The following is a 15520-nucleotide window of genomic DNA, read 5'->3' as shown; positions in this document are numbered from 1 at the left end:
AGGACAATTACCCCGTCTAAGTGGGATCAAACATCTTTCCCGGTGAGATCACCGAGAGGATCCCCCACGGTGGTCTTGGAGACCCCCCAACATCTACTCAGGCCACAGCCTTCTGGGGGTAATTCAACACCCCAGATTCAGCCCGCCGCATTGTCGGGCGGAACAAATACAGGCATCCAACAACCTCAGGGGTCGCCGTCAGTCAGGGCTGACACACCACCCAACGACGGCCTGGTTTCAACATCGTCCCCCCAGACCCGTTTCTTGGCTACAGAAACGCGGAACAGTACCCCGCGCTTGGCCAGGGTGTCACCGCAAAGGCCTTCTTGGTCTCCGTCCATGAGTATACGCTCGCTCCCTGCCTCCTTCGACCGAGATTTACCGGAGCGACCATCCTTTGAAGCTGAGCCAGGCCACCAGCCCCCGGAGCTACATCCTGAAGGTCGGCATGAGTTGCTACATACTTTGTTACAAAATCAAAGACTTGTGTTAGTGGGGCAAAACCTGGTGATAGAGAGCCAAAACATCCTTATTAATACCCTTACTAACGAATTGTACCGTATTTAATGTTTTAATAGACACAAAACGCCTTACTATTGTGGGTTGTTGGAAAAATAAAAAATAAATTAAAAAATGTCCTGACTTGGTAAAAGAACTCACAAACTAAAGGATTATGAACAAGCTAGGGCCCCAAAAAGACCTTCCCGAGAGAACATCCCCGGCCCTGTTGTGAACTCCTCTGATGTCCCAATGAACCTGGAACTATTACAAATGATAAATTATTTAAATAACCCCCAATTACCACCGATAGAATGTGAATTAACAGACTTACCGGTGAACCCCGACCTGTTACAGATGTTCAATGATCTAAATAACCACCTCCCACCGGTAGCGCTTATAGAGGTTCACCCCCTAGTTCACCCCGATTTGTTTGAAATGGTGGAGGCTTTGGAGGAGCTACCCCGACCAAATTCTGCCCCTATTATAAATGATTTGAGACAATTAGAACACAGGATGGCGGCAGAAGCAGCCATCACTATAGAGGAGGGTCTTGACATTAACCGGTTGGATATCTTTGAAGGACTTTTACAGGCTTTAAATGAGCCTCCTCAAAAAGGGGGTTTTGTAGATGTCAGCAGTGGGGGTGTTCGGAATGTGGAGGGTTCTGAGACTGATAAGGCTGTGGAGGACATGCTCTGTGAGAATGTAGGGGGTGAAGGCTTTGTTCAAAATGATGATGTGTCCAAGAGTACCAGTGATCCCGTGATTATAGATAGACCGGCCTATAACAATTTTGAAATGATTCAGCGTTTTAATTTTGCAGAACTTTTAAATTGTGACAAATATTTGTCAACATACACGAGGCCTTGCAGAAAATGCTTGAACAGGTTGCTGAAAGGGTCAGACCTCGAGATGTTGTACAGTTAGAACTCAGAGGGGATGATTTGTTTAGCAACCTATCTGTAATGCTGAGTGGAGATAATTTAGACGTCTGGCTAAAATCGAAGCGTTATTGCAAAGTAACGCAGCCATCATAGCTGATGAAAGTCTGTCTCTGGTAATGAATGTGGTTCGTAACCCTGAGGGTGGGGCGCTTAGAAGACTGTCGAAATGCTTGAAGAACGACATAATTAGGACCAAGCTCAGGCAATTAGTGGTGAGTTCCAGTGGGGACAATAAGCTCTGTTTTGCTTACAGTTTAATAAAACTACTCACCCCCGACATGCCTGAACCCCAAGCTCTGCAAGAAGCTTTAATGCTTCATCAGAGGGCCGGCTTAAACTCTCAACAGATGGTTGCCTTTTCAGACATCACCAAGTTTGAGGAGTTGTTGTCTTTAAAAATTGTTGTGTGGTACCGTTGTGAGGTAAAGGAAGTATTTGTGAAATTTCAGACACATCCTGAAACCCATACACAGACACTGTTTCTCTTCCTAAGTGATAGTCATTACTTTGGAATAAAGAGTTTGACGGCTTTTTTGGGTTGTTCGTATGTTTGTCATTGGTGTTATAAGGCCTTCAATGATAAGCTTAAGCACCGATGTGACGGTTACTGTAACGTCTGTTTCAATCCGCAATGTCGTAAGGGTTTGGCCCCTACCATCCGATGTAAAGATTGCTTAAGGATTTGTCTCTCAGTCTGTTTTTCCGAGCATAAGGTACAGAGGGCCGCTGCTGAGGGGGTTAAAAAACGGAGTTATTGTGATCAAACTAAATATTGCCCGCAGTGTTGCCTCCAGTACCGTTTTCATGAGGTTAAACCACACAAATGTCTGGAGCCGAGATGCAGGATCTGTAATGCTGATTTAACCCCGGGGTCCGAACACCAGTGCTTTATTCAGCCGGTTAAAAAGGAGCCGCCGCACAACCGGTATGTCTTTTTTGCTTTTGAATGCCGGCAAGAAAACGGGGTCCAGGTTGCTAATTATATACTCTGTATTGACATGTTGGATCGTGAGTGGTCAGCTAGCGGTGAGAGTTGTGTCAGGGATTTCTTTACGCGGTATCGCGGTCCAAAATACCTCAATTACACATTTATTGCCCACAATGCTAAGGGTTATGATTCTTACATTTTGATGAAGTATCTGGTGGAAAATGGGGTGACCCCAAAAATAATAGCTCAGGGTAGCAAGATCATGTGTTTCACCGACGAAGCTTTCAACTAACGTTACATAGACTCGTTAAATTTCATCCCCATGAAATTGAGCGCTTTGCCTAAGGCTCTGGGTTTTGAGGCTCAGAAGAAAAGTTGGTTCTGCCATTTTTTTAATACTATGGACACTCAAAATTATCGAGGGTCCTACCTGCCCGCCACTTATTATGGGGTTGATACTATGATGTCTCATGAGAGGGAGGAATTCTTTAAATGGTACAATACGGTTAAGGGAGGTGTTTTTGATGACCGAGAAGAGATGGCTGCTTATTGTAAAAATGATGTGGTGATCCTTAAAGAAGCCTGTGTGCGTTTCCGCGCCGAGGTTATCAACACATCGGGTCTCGACCCTTTGCAAAGTGTGACCATAGCGTCTCTCTGCATGAAAATGTATCGGTCCGATTTCTTGCAGAAAAACACTATAGCGGTCACCACTTCTGACAACTATCGTGCTAGACAAAAGAACTTTTCGACTGTCTCCATACAGTGGCTGGAATACCTGAGTGCCCGGGATAACATCTTCATCAGACATGCTTTAAATCAAGGGGAAGTCAAAATGGGGCCTTACTACTTAGACGGTTTTAGCGACGTGTCCGGGCGGCGTACCGCTTATGAGTTTGCAGGTTGTATTTACCATGGCTGTCCTCAGTGCTTCGACCCAAACACCTTTAACCCCGTAACACAAAAACTCTGCAGTGATATGTACTATGATTTCCAGGAACGAATTGAAACTTTAAAAAACACCTATGGTTTGAACGTGCTGGTGATTTGGGAACACGAGTGGACGACCCTGAAGCAACAGGAAGCGGGGGTACAACGGTTTATGGAAACCTTGGACTTTCCTGAACGTCTTGAGCCCCGGGATGCGTTATTTGGGGGTCGTACCAACGCCCTCTGTTTACATTATGAGGTAAAGGAGGGTGAGAGAGTAGATTACTATGATTTCACCAGTCTGTACCCTTATGTCAACAAGACCAAAATGTACCCGGTGGGGCGTCCAACCATTGTTTAACGTGACTTACTCGAAATCGGACATTACTTTGGTTTGATCAAAGTCACCATGTACCCTCCTCGCGAGCTGTTCTTACCCGTGTTGCCTTACAGGTGTTCGGGAAAATTGATGTTCCCTCTGTGTAGAACGTGTGTGGAAACTGAAAATCAAACTACCTCTTGTCTGAACAGTGATGAAGAGAGAGCGCTGACGGGTGTCTGGTGTAGCATTGAGCTTGACAAGGCGGTGGAGAAAGGTTACAGAGTCGGTAAGGTGTATGAGGTTTGGCATTTTTCTGAAAAATCTGATACTCTTTTTGCTGATTACATTATGACCCATCTGAAAGGGAAACAGGAGGCATCGGGCTATCCCTCATGGTGTGTTGACTCCGCGGCCAAAGAGCGATACGTTTAGCAATATTTTGAAAAGGAAGGGATCCGTCTAGAGCCGGGGAACATAACTGTAAACCCCGCCAAGAGACAAATGTCCAAACTGATTTTAAACAGTCTGTGGGGTAAGTTTGGGGAAAGAAATTACCGTCTAAACACAACCTTGATTAAAACCCCTGAACAGTTTATAGAATTTATGTTTTCCAAACAACATGCAGTATCACACTTTCAATTCTTAAATGACCACGTGGCACAGGTCCAGTGGAGGGCCCCTAAAGATTTCCCCACCAAACAGGGGAACGTTAATGTTTTCATAGCGGTTTTTACCTCGGCTTACGCCCGGCTTGAACTGTACAACTTAATGGATCAGTTGCAGGAACGCACGCTCTATCATGATACTGACTCTGTAATCTTTGTCACCAAACCAGGGGATTGGGTCCCTCCCCTCGGGGACTACCTTGGGGAGTTAACGAGCGAACTAGATCCTCAGGACCACATAGTGGAGTTTGTTTCAGGGGGTCCTAAGACTTACGCATACAGAACGGCTGCGGGTAAGACCTGTATGAAAGTTAAGGGTTTCACTCTGAACCATTGTAACAACAAGCTCATTAACATCAAGTCTCTGACGACCCTGGTAGAAAGTTTTGTAACCGAGAAAGACGCGCCTCCTCGTGAGATTATTACAGCCGGAAATCAGATCTATCGCAATAAAAAGGGGTACACGTTGGAAAATAGATCACTAAACAAACGGTTCAGGGTGGTGTACAATAAAAGAGTGTTGAAGACTGATTATACCACTCTGCCTTATGGATATTAGCGGTGGTTTTGAAAACAGACTTCAACACCCTTTCTCCTGTATTATAGCCGGTCCCTCCAATTCGGGGAAGAGCTATCTTATAAAGAACATCATAGAAGATGTGGACGCAACCGTGTCCCAAGCTCTTGACAACATAGTGTGGTGTTTCTCTTGCTGGCAACCTCTCTACGATGATTTGGCTTCGAAAAAAAATAATCTGAAATTTGTGCAAGGTCTCCCCGCCTCGTTGTGTGGCGATGACTTGTTCCCGCCCGGTAATACTAACCTAGTGATCCTTGATGACCTGATGGAGCAGGCCGGTGACAACAGTGAAGTGGAAAAAGCTTTCACAAAGTACACTCATCATAGGAATTTAAGTATTATTTATTTAGTTCAAAATCTATTTTTTCAAGGTAAAAAAAGCCGCACTATTAATTTATATGCCAATTATATAATTATTTTTAAAAACCCCAGAGATAAACTACAGGTCACCGTCTTGGCTCGTCAAATGTACCCTAACCAGACCAAGTTCTTTTTGGAGGCATTTGAGGATGCCACCAAAAAACCCTACGGGTACTTGATTGCGGAATTAAATGCACAAACCCCAGAAGACTTTCGCCTAAGAACAGGTTTGTGCCCGCACGATTGGCCGGCAGTCTATGTGCTAAAGAAAAGGAAATAAATAAGAATGTCTGTTCGGATTAAAAGAAATCTGCCGCTTTTGCAAATGTTATTTGAGAGGAGCCCGCGCCATAGGAAAGCTGTGCTGGCAGGGGCCCCCTCGGATTTGATCGAGACCCTGTGTGAAATAGCTTTTAACATCTTACGCGGTAATATACCCCTAACCCCTTCTCAACATTCTAAACTCAAAAAACAAAAAGCGGTTATCAAGATCATCGCTAATAAGAAGTATTCTATTAAAAGAAAAAGAAAGAAGATTAATCAAACCGGGGGTTTTATAGGACCGCTGTTGAGCATAGCCGTGCCTTTCCTAACCAGTCTTCTAGCTTCCAGAGTGGGTTAATAATGGAATATGCTCAGAAAATGTTTTTGATCCCTCAGGAGCAGCTTGAGAAACTGAGAAAAAATGTTGTCGGGCCAGAGCCCATTAGACAAACGGCCGAAAACAACCTGGACTCTGAAATGAAAGCTATACAGGCCAGGGCCGATTTAAATCAGTATTCCAAAGCCCAGTTGTATACCAACACGTTACAGCGCTACCTCCGTCTGGTTAGACAGGGTGAAAAAGATCAAAACATTTTAACTTTAACCATGGCCTCTCAAGAAAATGGTTCTGGGGCTGATGCGGGGGGAACGGTTGATAAAGATGTTGCGGTGACCGAACCTGTAGAGAGTTCAGAGGGAGATGTTGTAACGTATGTTTTGAGAAACATGCCGGCCAGAAGCAAAAGACATGCACAATATATCCTGCACAAAATGGTTCAGAAACTGCGGGTAACGGCTTGGAATGAACAGGGTGAATTTGTTTTTAAAGGACTACTGATCAAAGGTTCACACATGTTCGATTTGTTGAAGAGTGTCACTAGCACTAATAAGGTACCCGATAGTCGCCGACCTGTAGGCTGGAATGCTTTCCTACAGGCGATGGCCTGTCTGAACATGCCCCAATCAACAGTTCCTAACCAGGAAACGCGACAAAAAATCCGTCTGTGTAAAGAGGTGGAGCCTGATCTGACTCCGATATCTCATTACTCTGACCATGCTGAGCGACCATCCTCAGGATCTATCCATTGTTGGGAAGCTTATTAATCTCATGTTTTTATTTGTCTCCCCTGTAAATAATGACCCGACAAACAATTTTTTATTTTTATTTTTTATTTTTCAAATGTTGTACATTTATTTATACCATAACCCCTGCTTTGTATAAGAATTGTGTTGAATAAAAACAAAACTAATGATTCAAAGGCTGTTTTCATTATTTTTTCACCTTAACACGCATGACATCTTTTAAAATCCTCACAAGAACACCCCATCTGTATACACGGCTGGCTAGGGTCGTAAGTCATTGTGTTATAAGGGGGGGTCCACAGTGTCCTGACAAACTCTGCCACTTTTTTATCATTTTGGCCTAAATCCTCACTGTACAAGGCCATAATATCGGGGTATGACCTTCCTTTAGATCTATGATATAAGAAAAACACACAGTGTTGACCACAAGTGAAGGTCTGAAGACTTTGTACTTGACGACCGCTGTAAATGGTTTCTTGACAGTTGTTGAGCAGAAAGTTATTGATCTTCCGAGGGAAAGGTCTGAAATCCGGGGGGTTTGCATAGGAATCAAAAAATTCACCACGGTGGTCCTCCCTTAGATAAATAGCCAGCCAATGTTCTCCGGGCATATTTTTAGGGTGTGTGTTGATTATGTACATTGCAGGTAAATTCTTGATCTTAAATTTAGGCAGCTGATCGCAGGTGTAGACTCCTTGAAACAGTTTCCGTGAGCTGGCCAGGGCATTCATGATGTGGTTGAGCTCTCTGGTGTTCATTTTAATAATAATCATACATAACGTTTCTCCTCTGATTCACCTCAATAATGTTGTCAAACACTGCATACACGACCATATTTACAGTGCGTGGTAGAGGCTGCTTGAAACGCATCTCCAAATGCATATTGCCCGTCTTCATCAGTGAAAAATGTTGTCCACACTCTTCGTCAGGGGTCAGGTTGAAACCGTACAGGGTGTAACCGCTGCAGTATTCCCGGCGATCGATCAGCCGGGAGTTTGATCCTTGAGATGGCGACCCGTAGCCAGTACTAGACTGTCATATTCACGAACCACATTGCCGTTTTCAAAGTCAGGTTGAAAAGGTCTGGATGGAACCTGCACACCATCGACGTACAACGCTATAAATTCCGCGTTATAATGTTTAAAGTTAAAGGGGTTCTTGTTGTAAACCCCGGTAAATGCATCATTATCCACGAGACCTATAATAACCTGTTTTGGGAGCTGTCCTAGAAACAGATTTTCCTGGTTCATCACCCGTGTCCCTGCGGGGATACTGTGGACTTTCATATAGACTCTTTCGATCGGGTACTTGGCGTTTGCCGTCATTAACGCCTGCGCGTGTCCTAGTTTAACCGCCGGGGAGACGGACACTTTTTTCACAAACAGCGAGGCCGATAATATGGTCAGTTTATATTTTTCAGTATCAGGGGTCATCAGACAAAAAGCACTTTTACTACGGATCATTTTAATTTTAATGTCTACCCCGTTGAGCATGAGTTTTTCTTGGAAAAATATGTCTGCATGGATATGCCCCATTAGCTCAAAGGTCCTCCCTTCTGTTGAAAAGGCCGTTCTTTTTTGCAAACCCTTATTGAGTCCCTCTGGATCCTTGTCGTCCATAGCTTCCGGGATGTCTTTGAAGAAAAGGCCGGGGTTGAACTGTTTGCTTAGGGTCTCCTCACTATAATTAAGTATACACTCCATCATGGCTCTATAGGGGTAAGTATTGCTGCTTTGACTAATGAGCCGATCTCCCAGGGTCACATCCACCTGTGAAAACATGGTGGCCACCGGGTAATTGATGACCCCAGCGTTGGTCGTCTTCTCGATTGCATCGCCATCCTCATCAGTCACTTTACAGTTCATTAAAATAAATGTGTTATTCAAATCAATATAATCCTCGCCATTGCCAGCTATAAAAAACTCCAGAGGGGCCGTGTCTGAAATTGCAGAAAGAGGGGGAATCTCTACATATATGATCTTATCTATACTCGTTTGAGTGTATGGAACTGTAAACAGATCCAGTTCTGATTTGACGCATTCTTCCGATAGACTGTGGACAAAAGACATGTTTAAAAGATGTATCCTGAGGCTCTATTTTTCTTTCTTTGAGACTTTCTTTTTGCAGGTTTTTTCTTGTGCTGCTTCCTTCTCCGAGTGTTTCCACGATATGTTGGAGAATGAGAGATTCTTCGTTTTTTGTTAGCCACGGATCTTTGTCGCCCCCTGGTGGACACATGCTGTTTCTTCTTTTACCCCCCTCCTCGCCATTACCATGAGACCCGAACCCTCCTGATGCTCATGGCTAGCTGCCCGGTTCATAACATTGGTGAACACGTCACTAATAATATTTTTAGCCGCTGATTTCAAGTGGGGTCTGGCTATAGCAAAGCCTCTCTTAAGCAGGGGTATGGCCATTCTAAAGAGACCACGAAAGAGTCCTCCTAGACCGGCGCCATACATTGTGGGGGCTCCTACAATACCGGGCAAGCCGTTCCATCTTGCATCTTGTAATAATCCACATAGGCGCTAGGATCTACATAACCCCTCGAGGTAGCCATTTTAATAATGTACAAACTGTTTCAGGGGTCGAAAATGTAGTTTGACATTAACTTTACCGAAGCGGAAGGGTACGTTGATATTCTGATCCGATTTTACTTCGATCGTGATGTTGTCAAAGTGGATCTTTGAGACTGGTACGTAGTGTGGTTTGTCATAAGTAATTGTGACCATGTCATTGCTTTTACCTTTATTAAGTACATTTCTCAAAAGGGGGACATAACTATCCCCGACCCTCTGGTGGGTTATGATATCCGTATACACATAAAGAGTGTAAAAGCCGCCCCACCACTTCTGAGAACCTGCTCTCTGTGTCAGAATAGAACCCAAATATACGCCCCAGTTGGCCGCTGGTTTGAATGCTAATACCTGGTTTTGACACCTTGTACACTCTGTTTTTAATAGGGTTGTAATATAGCTTGATGTTGGGGGTGCCTTCTGAGAACTGTTTATGCATCTCATCTAATATTTTATCCACATTGTCATAATAACCTCCTTGTATCGTGAATGTCCATTGACTCTTTTTAACATCATCAAAAATGGCGAAGGTGGCATCCTTATCTTGTAAAACAGCCCAAGTGTAAGGATACTGTATTTCCGCCAACCCCACTTCCCACGACCCCCTTAGATCTATAGATTTTCCAAATTGTACCGTGTAACTGGATATTTCATTTTTAGGATATATATCGAGAGAGGCATTACTGGGTAGAGTCACGTAGAAGCCTCCTGATTCCATCTTGAGAATCGAAAGTAATGCCCCCAACACACCCGCGGGCATGTTGTTATAAGGATTGAATATCGCAAACCTGTTGTTCCGGGACCCAACTATTGAACTTTTCAGGCCATCCAAGCCATTTCATCAACACATATTTTTTCCGGTTCTGGGTTTTTTCAGCTAATATCTTTTCAACTCTGTATACACTGTCTTTACCCACAATAATTTTTTGTAACTCGGCTTCGTAAAACGTTCCTTCTATATCCTCCCTGTCATAGTCTTTTAACCGGTACACGGGGGGGTCTCTAGCCAACTGTTCGGTAACTGTAAAATATTCGTCAGAAAATGTTTGTTCATAACCTTTGGCAAAAGTACTCCTTAGCTTTGAAACGCGAACCACATCACCGATGTTGAACTAATAAGTAGTTTTTCCCTTCTTAATAAATGGTCGGTATAATTTTTTATAGACCTTAAAAGAATTACTTTGATCAACATCTAAAGGCTTCATTTTAATACTGGTGTGATACCCTTGGTTGTAAGCATCGATAAAATCCTGAACTTTATCAAAATACTTGAACGTGTTGACCGCTGTAAAATATCTCCACATTTTGGTCTTTATGGTGCGGTTAAACCTCTCCACTACCGATGCCCTAAGCTCATTACCGGTGGTGAAATGATGTATTTTGTGTCTCTTCAGTAGATTCTGAAATTCTCTGTTGAGAAACTCTTTTCCTTTATCAGTCTGCAGTTTTTTAGGACATCGACCCTGGGACAATATATCCTCAAAGGCCCTTGTCACCGCCCGACCTGTTTTATTATGTAGAATGCGAGCCCAGGCATATTTTGATAACACATCGATACACATCAACATCAATTTGTGACCATTGTTATGTTTTGATAAATTTGACATATCGACTAGATCCATTTGCCATTGTGAATCTATGTCAGTTGCATATACGCGGTTTCTTTTAAAGTTAATCCTGAGAGGTTTATGTAAGGTATAGGCGTCTTGTTCCCGTAACCATTCTGAAACAACCACATCATTAACCTTCACTCCGGCCTCAGCGAGTCCTCTTTGAAAACCCTTCTTACCCGCCAAACCCCCAATCTTGGCTGGGTTGTAGTATAGTTCCTGCATTTGGGGAGCTTGCCGAGTCATTCTGTCAAATAACCACACAGACCCACACTATGCGCAAAGTTTTTATACAAGGTTTTTTATTCAACTTCAGGAGAGCAGATACCACTTTTTAGACATTTGAGAAAAGTATAACATACACAACAATTTTTTCTACGGTCCAGACAAAAATAAATCAGATGATTGGTTACTTGATCTATATCAACAAATATACCTGTTTCTTTATCTTGTAGGCACACACCTCAGTTACATATGTAAATAAAACAACAATATGACCTATTTTAAAAGTAAACAGAGGTGTATTAAACATGCTCAGTAAAAGGTCATACAGATGTTGATGAAATGGCCTAATATCATTCTTGGCCCCCTTGAGCCCTTCATCCCAGTGTTCGTACCCCCCGGTCTTTGTTACAGCAGCCATTCACTTTTCCAGGTTTGAAAGTTGATCCTCATCGATGGTTAAATCTGTAGAGAAAAGGCTCGCGTTGGCTACTTTTCTGTCAAGCACATGGTGTAATAGCGCTCTCAGGTTAGCTGCTGAGTGTTGATGACAGAACCAGTTGCAGAAGCAGTCCAGAACATTCCCCATGTTCAAAGTCCCTTAGTTCAGGTCAGAGTCTGAATCAGTGGCGTAGATGTCGAATTCTTCGTCGCTGCCCCCAGCTTTAACTTCTTTACGGAAGAAATAAGCTTTTAGCTTGCCAGCGGTTTTTCTACTCGGCTCATCCAGGTCATTGAGCAGCTGCCCAAGTTTCTCTATTATAAACGGCTCCTTTTTCAGCTCCAGCAAAATCTCATCTATGATTTTCTGGACTTGTCCCACAGTGACATGTATGTGGGAGTAAGAGAGCGCCTTGATTAGTGCCGGTTTCAGCCACGGTTTGTTCAGTCTTCTGTAAAACACGTTGAAATAGAACAGGAAATAGTAACGGTCTGGTTCAAACAAACAACTGTGTCTCAACTGACTGGGGTGATTCACTTCACACCCCCGACAGACTTCTTTCAGAGCTCGGTCGATGAGAGCACTCAGAATATACACCAGGGTGCTTTTAACCACTCTGCTTACTTGGTCACATACCCCGGGCAAAAATCCTGCGTCTTCATCACGCCCCCGGGACAGTCCGATGCTCATTGGGTCGCCTGGTGGTTTGTGGGGTGTTTCTCCATCCATTGGACTGACCCCCTCCTGAGACGCACAGACGGTAGACAGTTCGGCAAAATCGAGGCCCTCCATGAGCTCCAGAGGCTGGGGATCCCCGAGACTCATTTGGACATCCATCGCACCGCATGTTGTTTCGTCCTGAGGGACCGGGGTCTGAGGTCTTTGAGAGTAACCACAGTCAAAGGGTTCCAGAGTGTATACAAAATCTGGGGAATAGAACCAGGGGTGATCCCGGGTTTGAAGAGGCCTGTAGAGCCTGTCGACGTCCGCAGCTTTCGGGTAAGACATTCTCTTTAATTTTAAACCATGAATGAATTGTTGCACCTTTTATCCTATCTCTTCACTACGTCACGACACACCGCCCTCTTAGAAGAGAGTAGCCCCTGAGCCGTCAGACCCCCCTCCAAAACCCCACACGTCGTCTGTCGTAGTTCTGCAAGCTTTCCCATTCACACCTTTCAAAACCCTGAGTCGGAGACTCCATTTCGCATTCTCTTGGACCCTCTTGCAAGCCTTCTAGAGTCTTATCCACAAGCCCCAGATCTCTCCAGGCCATCACCTTCAACCAGTCCTCATAAGAGTATTCAATTACCGTCTCAAAAGGTTCCAACGTACCCTCCTTCTCTCCCAAAGCAAGAAGCTCCACTCCAACATAGCTGGGATCCCTTTTAAAGCGGTAACCCCGTCGAGCCCCCCAGAACAACACCCAGGAGCGTTCAATCTTCAAATTGGTGAGTACAGGAACCCTTGCCCGGGATTGTTTCTTGCGGGGTTTCATGTTGATGTCGCTGGACATGTTGAAGAAGCGGGATGTTTCAGAAGCTGAGAATTAAAGAGGTATTGCCTAAAAGAAGCGCGGGTTCTTAAATAGAGAGGAGAGTTTCGGGGCGTTGCCTTCAGAGGGGTGGGGGTATTTATGGGTGGCCTTGTTGTTCAGGGTTTTATGGGTGCACACTTTCTGACGGATATGACGTAGGAATAATTAAGGAAATAACTCTACCTAAAATCACGCCCCCCAATTATGACGTAGGAATATTAATAAGCTTAGGGCATACGTCATAACAAAATAGGCCGCGCCCAAAAAACCCTACTATCTACTCTTATGTAGTTGAAGGCGCAGTATAGCTCTCATAGTCTGGTGGAGACGGAAGACCACCAGCCGTTTGAACAAGCCATTCAGCATCACCTTGTTGGGTTAAGTGCAGGCACTGTCAGAGCGCAGGGCGTCCTGCCTTTGAAAGAGTTTCCGAAGTGTCCTGATGTGCCCTTTAGCAATGCAAAATAGGTCAGTGAAAATAGAAACCTTTATCTCACAGGCTGGCCCACGGGAAACGCCTGTGCGCGTTTTATCAGCCTGCTTCGATGGGAGGCATTCGAAACGCTAGGACGGGTCGTTTTCCGTAGTGTAGTGGCTATCACGTTTGCCTCACACGCGAAAGGTCCCCGGTTCGAAACCGGGCGGAAACAACCCGCGGTGCACGCGTGCCAGTGCCATGTTACCCGTCGCCATCTCTCTGCCCCAAGGCCGGCCGTCGTTTTCTCTTCCTCGGAGTGGCAAGAAATCCTGACCTTGAGAACAAACGATCGCAGAAGGGTAGCTTTGCGAGGCGCTGGAACTCACACTTTTAAAATCGATACATGTTGTAGCTGTTACAATACGACCGTAGCAGGATCAGCGACATTGCTGTTACTCTTATGTAGTCGAAGGCGCAGTATAGCTCTGATAGTCTGGTGGTGACGGAGGACCTCCAGCCGTTTGAACAAGCCATTCAGCATCACCTTGTTGGGCTAAGTGCAGGCACTGTCAGAGCGCAGGGCGACCTGCCTTTGATAGAGTTTCCTAAGTGTCCCGAAATCGGTGCACTCAGAGCGTCCGTCCGTCGACAGGTTGAAATTGTAAACGCTGGTGTAGCCACTTTTAATTGAAATATGATGATGATGATGATGATGTTGTTGTTCTTGTTCTTGTTGTTGTTGTTGTTCTTGTTTTTCTTGTTGTCGTCGTGGTCGCCGTCATTATTATTGTTAAAGTAAAGCAGTAGTTAGATTTGTTGCTACCGTAAGGTGTAGAAGGCACAATAGCTTTGTGATTGTCTGATGGTGGCACAAGACGAGCAGCAGCTGTTTGAACAAGCCATTGAACATCACCTTGTTGGGGTAAGTGTAAGTCTTGTCATAGCTCAGGGCGTTCTTCCTTTGAAAGAGTTTCCAAAGTGTCCTGATGTGCCCTTGAGCAATGCAAAATAGGTCAGTGAAAATAGAAACCTTTATCTCACAGGCTGGCCCACGGGAAACCCCTGTGCGCGTTTTACCAGCCGGCTTCGATGGGAGCCATTTGAAACAGCAGGACGGGTCGGTTTCCGTAGTGTAGTGGCTATCACGTTCGCCTCACACGCGAAAGGTCCCTGGTTCGAAACCGGGCGGAAACAACCCGCGGTGCATGCGTGCCAGTGCCGTGTTACCCGTCGCCATCTCTCTGCCCCAAGGCCGGCCGTCGTTTTCTCTTCCTCGGAGTGGCAAGAAATCCTGACCTTGAGAACAAACGATCGCAGAAGGGTAGCTTTGCGAGGCACTGGAACTGACACTTTTAAAATCGATACATGTTGTTGCGTTACAATACGACCGTAGCAGGATCGGCGACATTGCTGTTACTCTTATGTAGTTGAAGGCGCAGTATAGCTCTGATAGTCTGGTGGTGACGGAAGACCACCAGCCGTTTGAACAAGCCATTCAGCATCACCTTGTAGGGCTAAACGCAGGCACTGTCAGAGCGCAGGTCGTCCTGCCTTTGAAAGAGTTTCCGAAGTGTCCCGAAATCGGTGCACTCAGAGCGTTCGTCCATCGACAGGTTGAAATTGTAAACGCTGGTGTAGCCACTTTTAATTAAAATCTGATGATGATGATGTTGTTGTTGTTATTCTTGTTGTCGTCGTAGTCGCCGTCATTATTAATGTTAAAGTAAAGCAGTAGTTAGATTTGTTGCTACCGTAAGGTGTAGAAGGCACAATAGCTCTGATAGTCTGGTGGTGAAGGAAGACCACCAGACGTTTGAACAAGCCATTCAGCATCACCTTGTTGGGTTAAGTGCAGGCACTGTCAGAGCGCAGGGCGTCCTGCCTTTAAAAGAGTTTCCGAAGTGTCCTGATGTGCCCTTTAGCAATGCCAAACAGGTCAGTGAAAATGGCATCCTTTCGCCGCACTTCAGACGCCATCTCACAGCCTAGCCGACCTGAAACACCTGAGCCCGTTTTACCAGCAGGCTTTAACGGTAACCATTTGAAGCAAGAGGCAGCGGTGTCAGTTTCCGTAGTGTAGCGGTTATCACGTTCGCCTAACGCGCGAAAGGTCCCCGGTTCGAAACCGGGCGGAAACA

The 15520-nt window shown here is 45.0% G+C and overlaps 2 non-coding genes across 2 annotated transcripts; both read left to right on the top strand.

The window, feature by feature from the left end:
- Window positions 1–14503: 14503 nt before the first annotated feature.
- On the top strand, window positions 14504–14576 carry trnav-cac (transfer RNA valine (anticodon CAC)). Its single transcript has one exon. It is a non-coding gene; the product is annotated as a tRNA-Val (tRNA).
- An 871-nt stretch (window positions 14577–15447) lies between these two features.
- Window positions 15448–15520, top strand: trnav-aac (transfer RNA valine (anticodon AAC)). Its single transcript has one exon. It is a non-coding gene; the product is annotated as a tRNA-Val (tRNA).

Source organism: Amia ocellicauda, chromosome 11, assembly GCF_036373705.1.
Source record: "Amia ocellicauda isolate fAmiCal2 chromosome 11, fAmiCal2.hap1, whole genome shotgun sequence".
Classification (NCBI taxonomy): domain Eukaryota; kingdom Metazoa; phylum Chordata; class Actinopteri; order Amiiformes; family Amiidae; genus Amia; species Amia ocellicauda.
The sequence above is the reverse complement of the archived record's forward strand: the minus strand, read 5'-3'. Positions and strand labels throughout refer to the sequence as shown.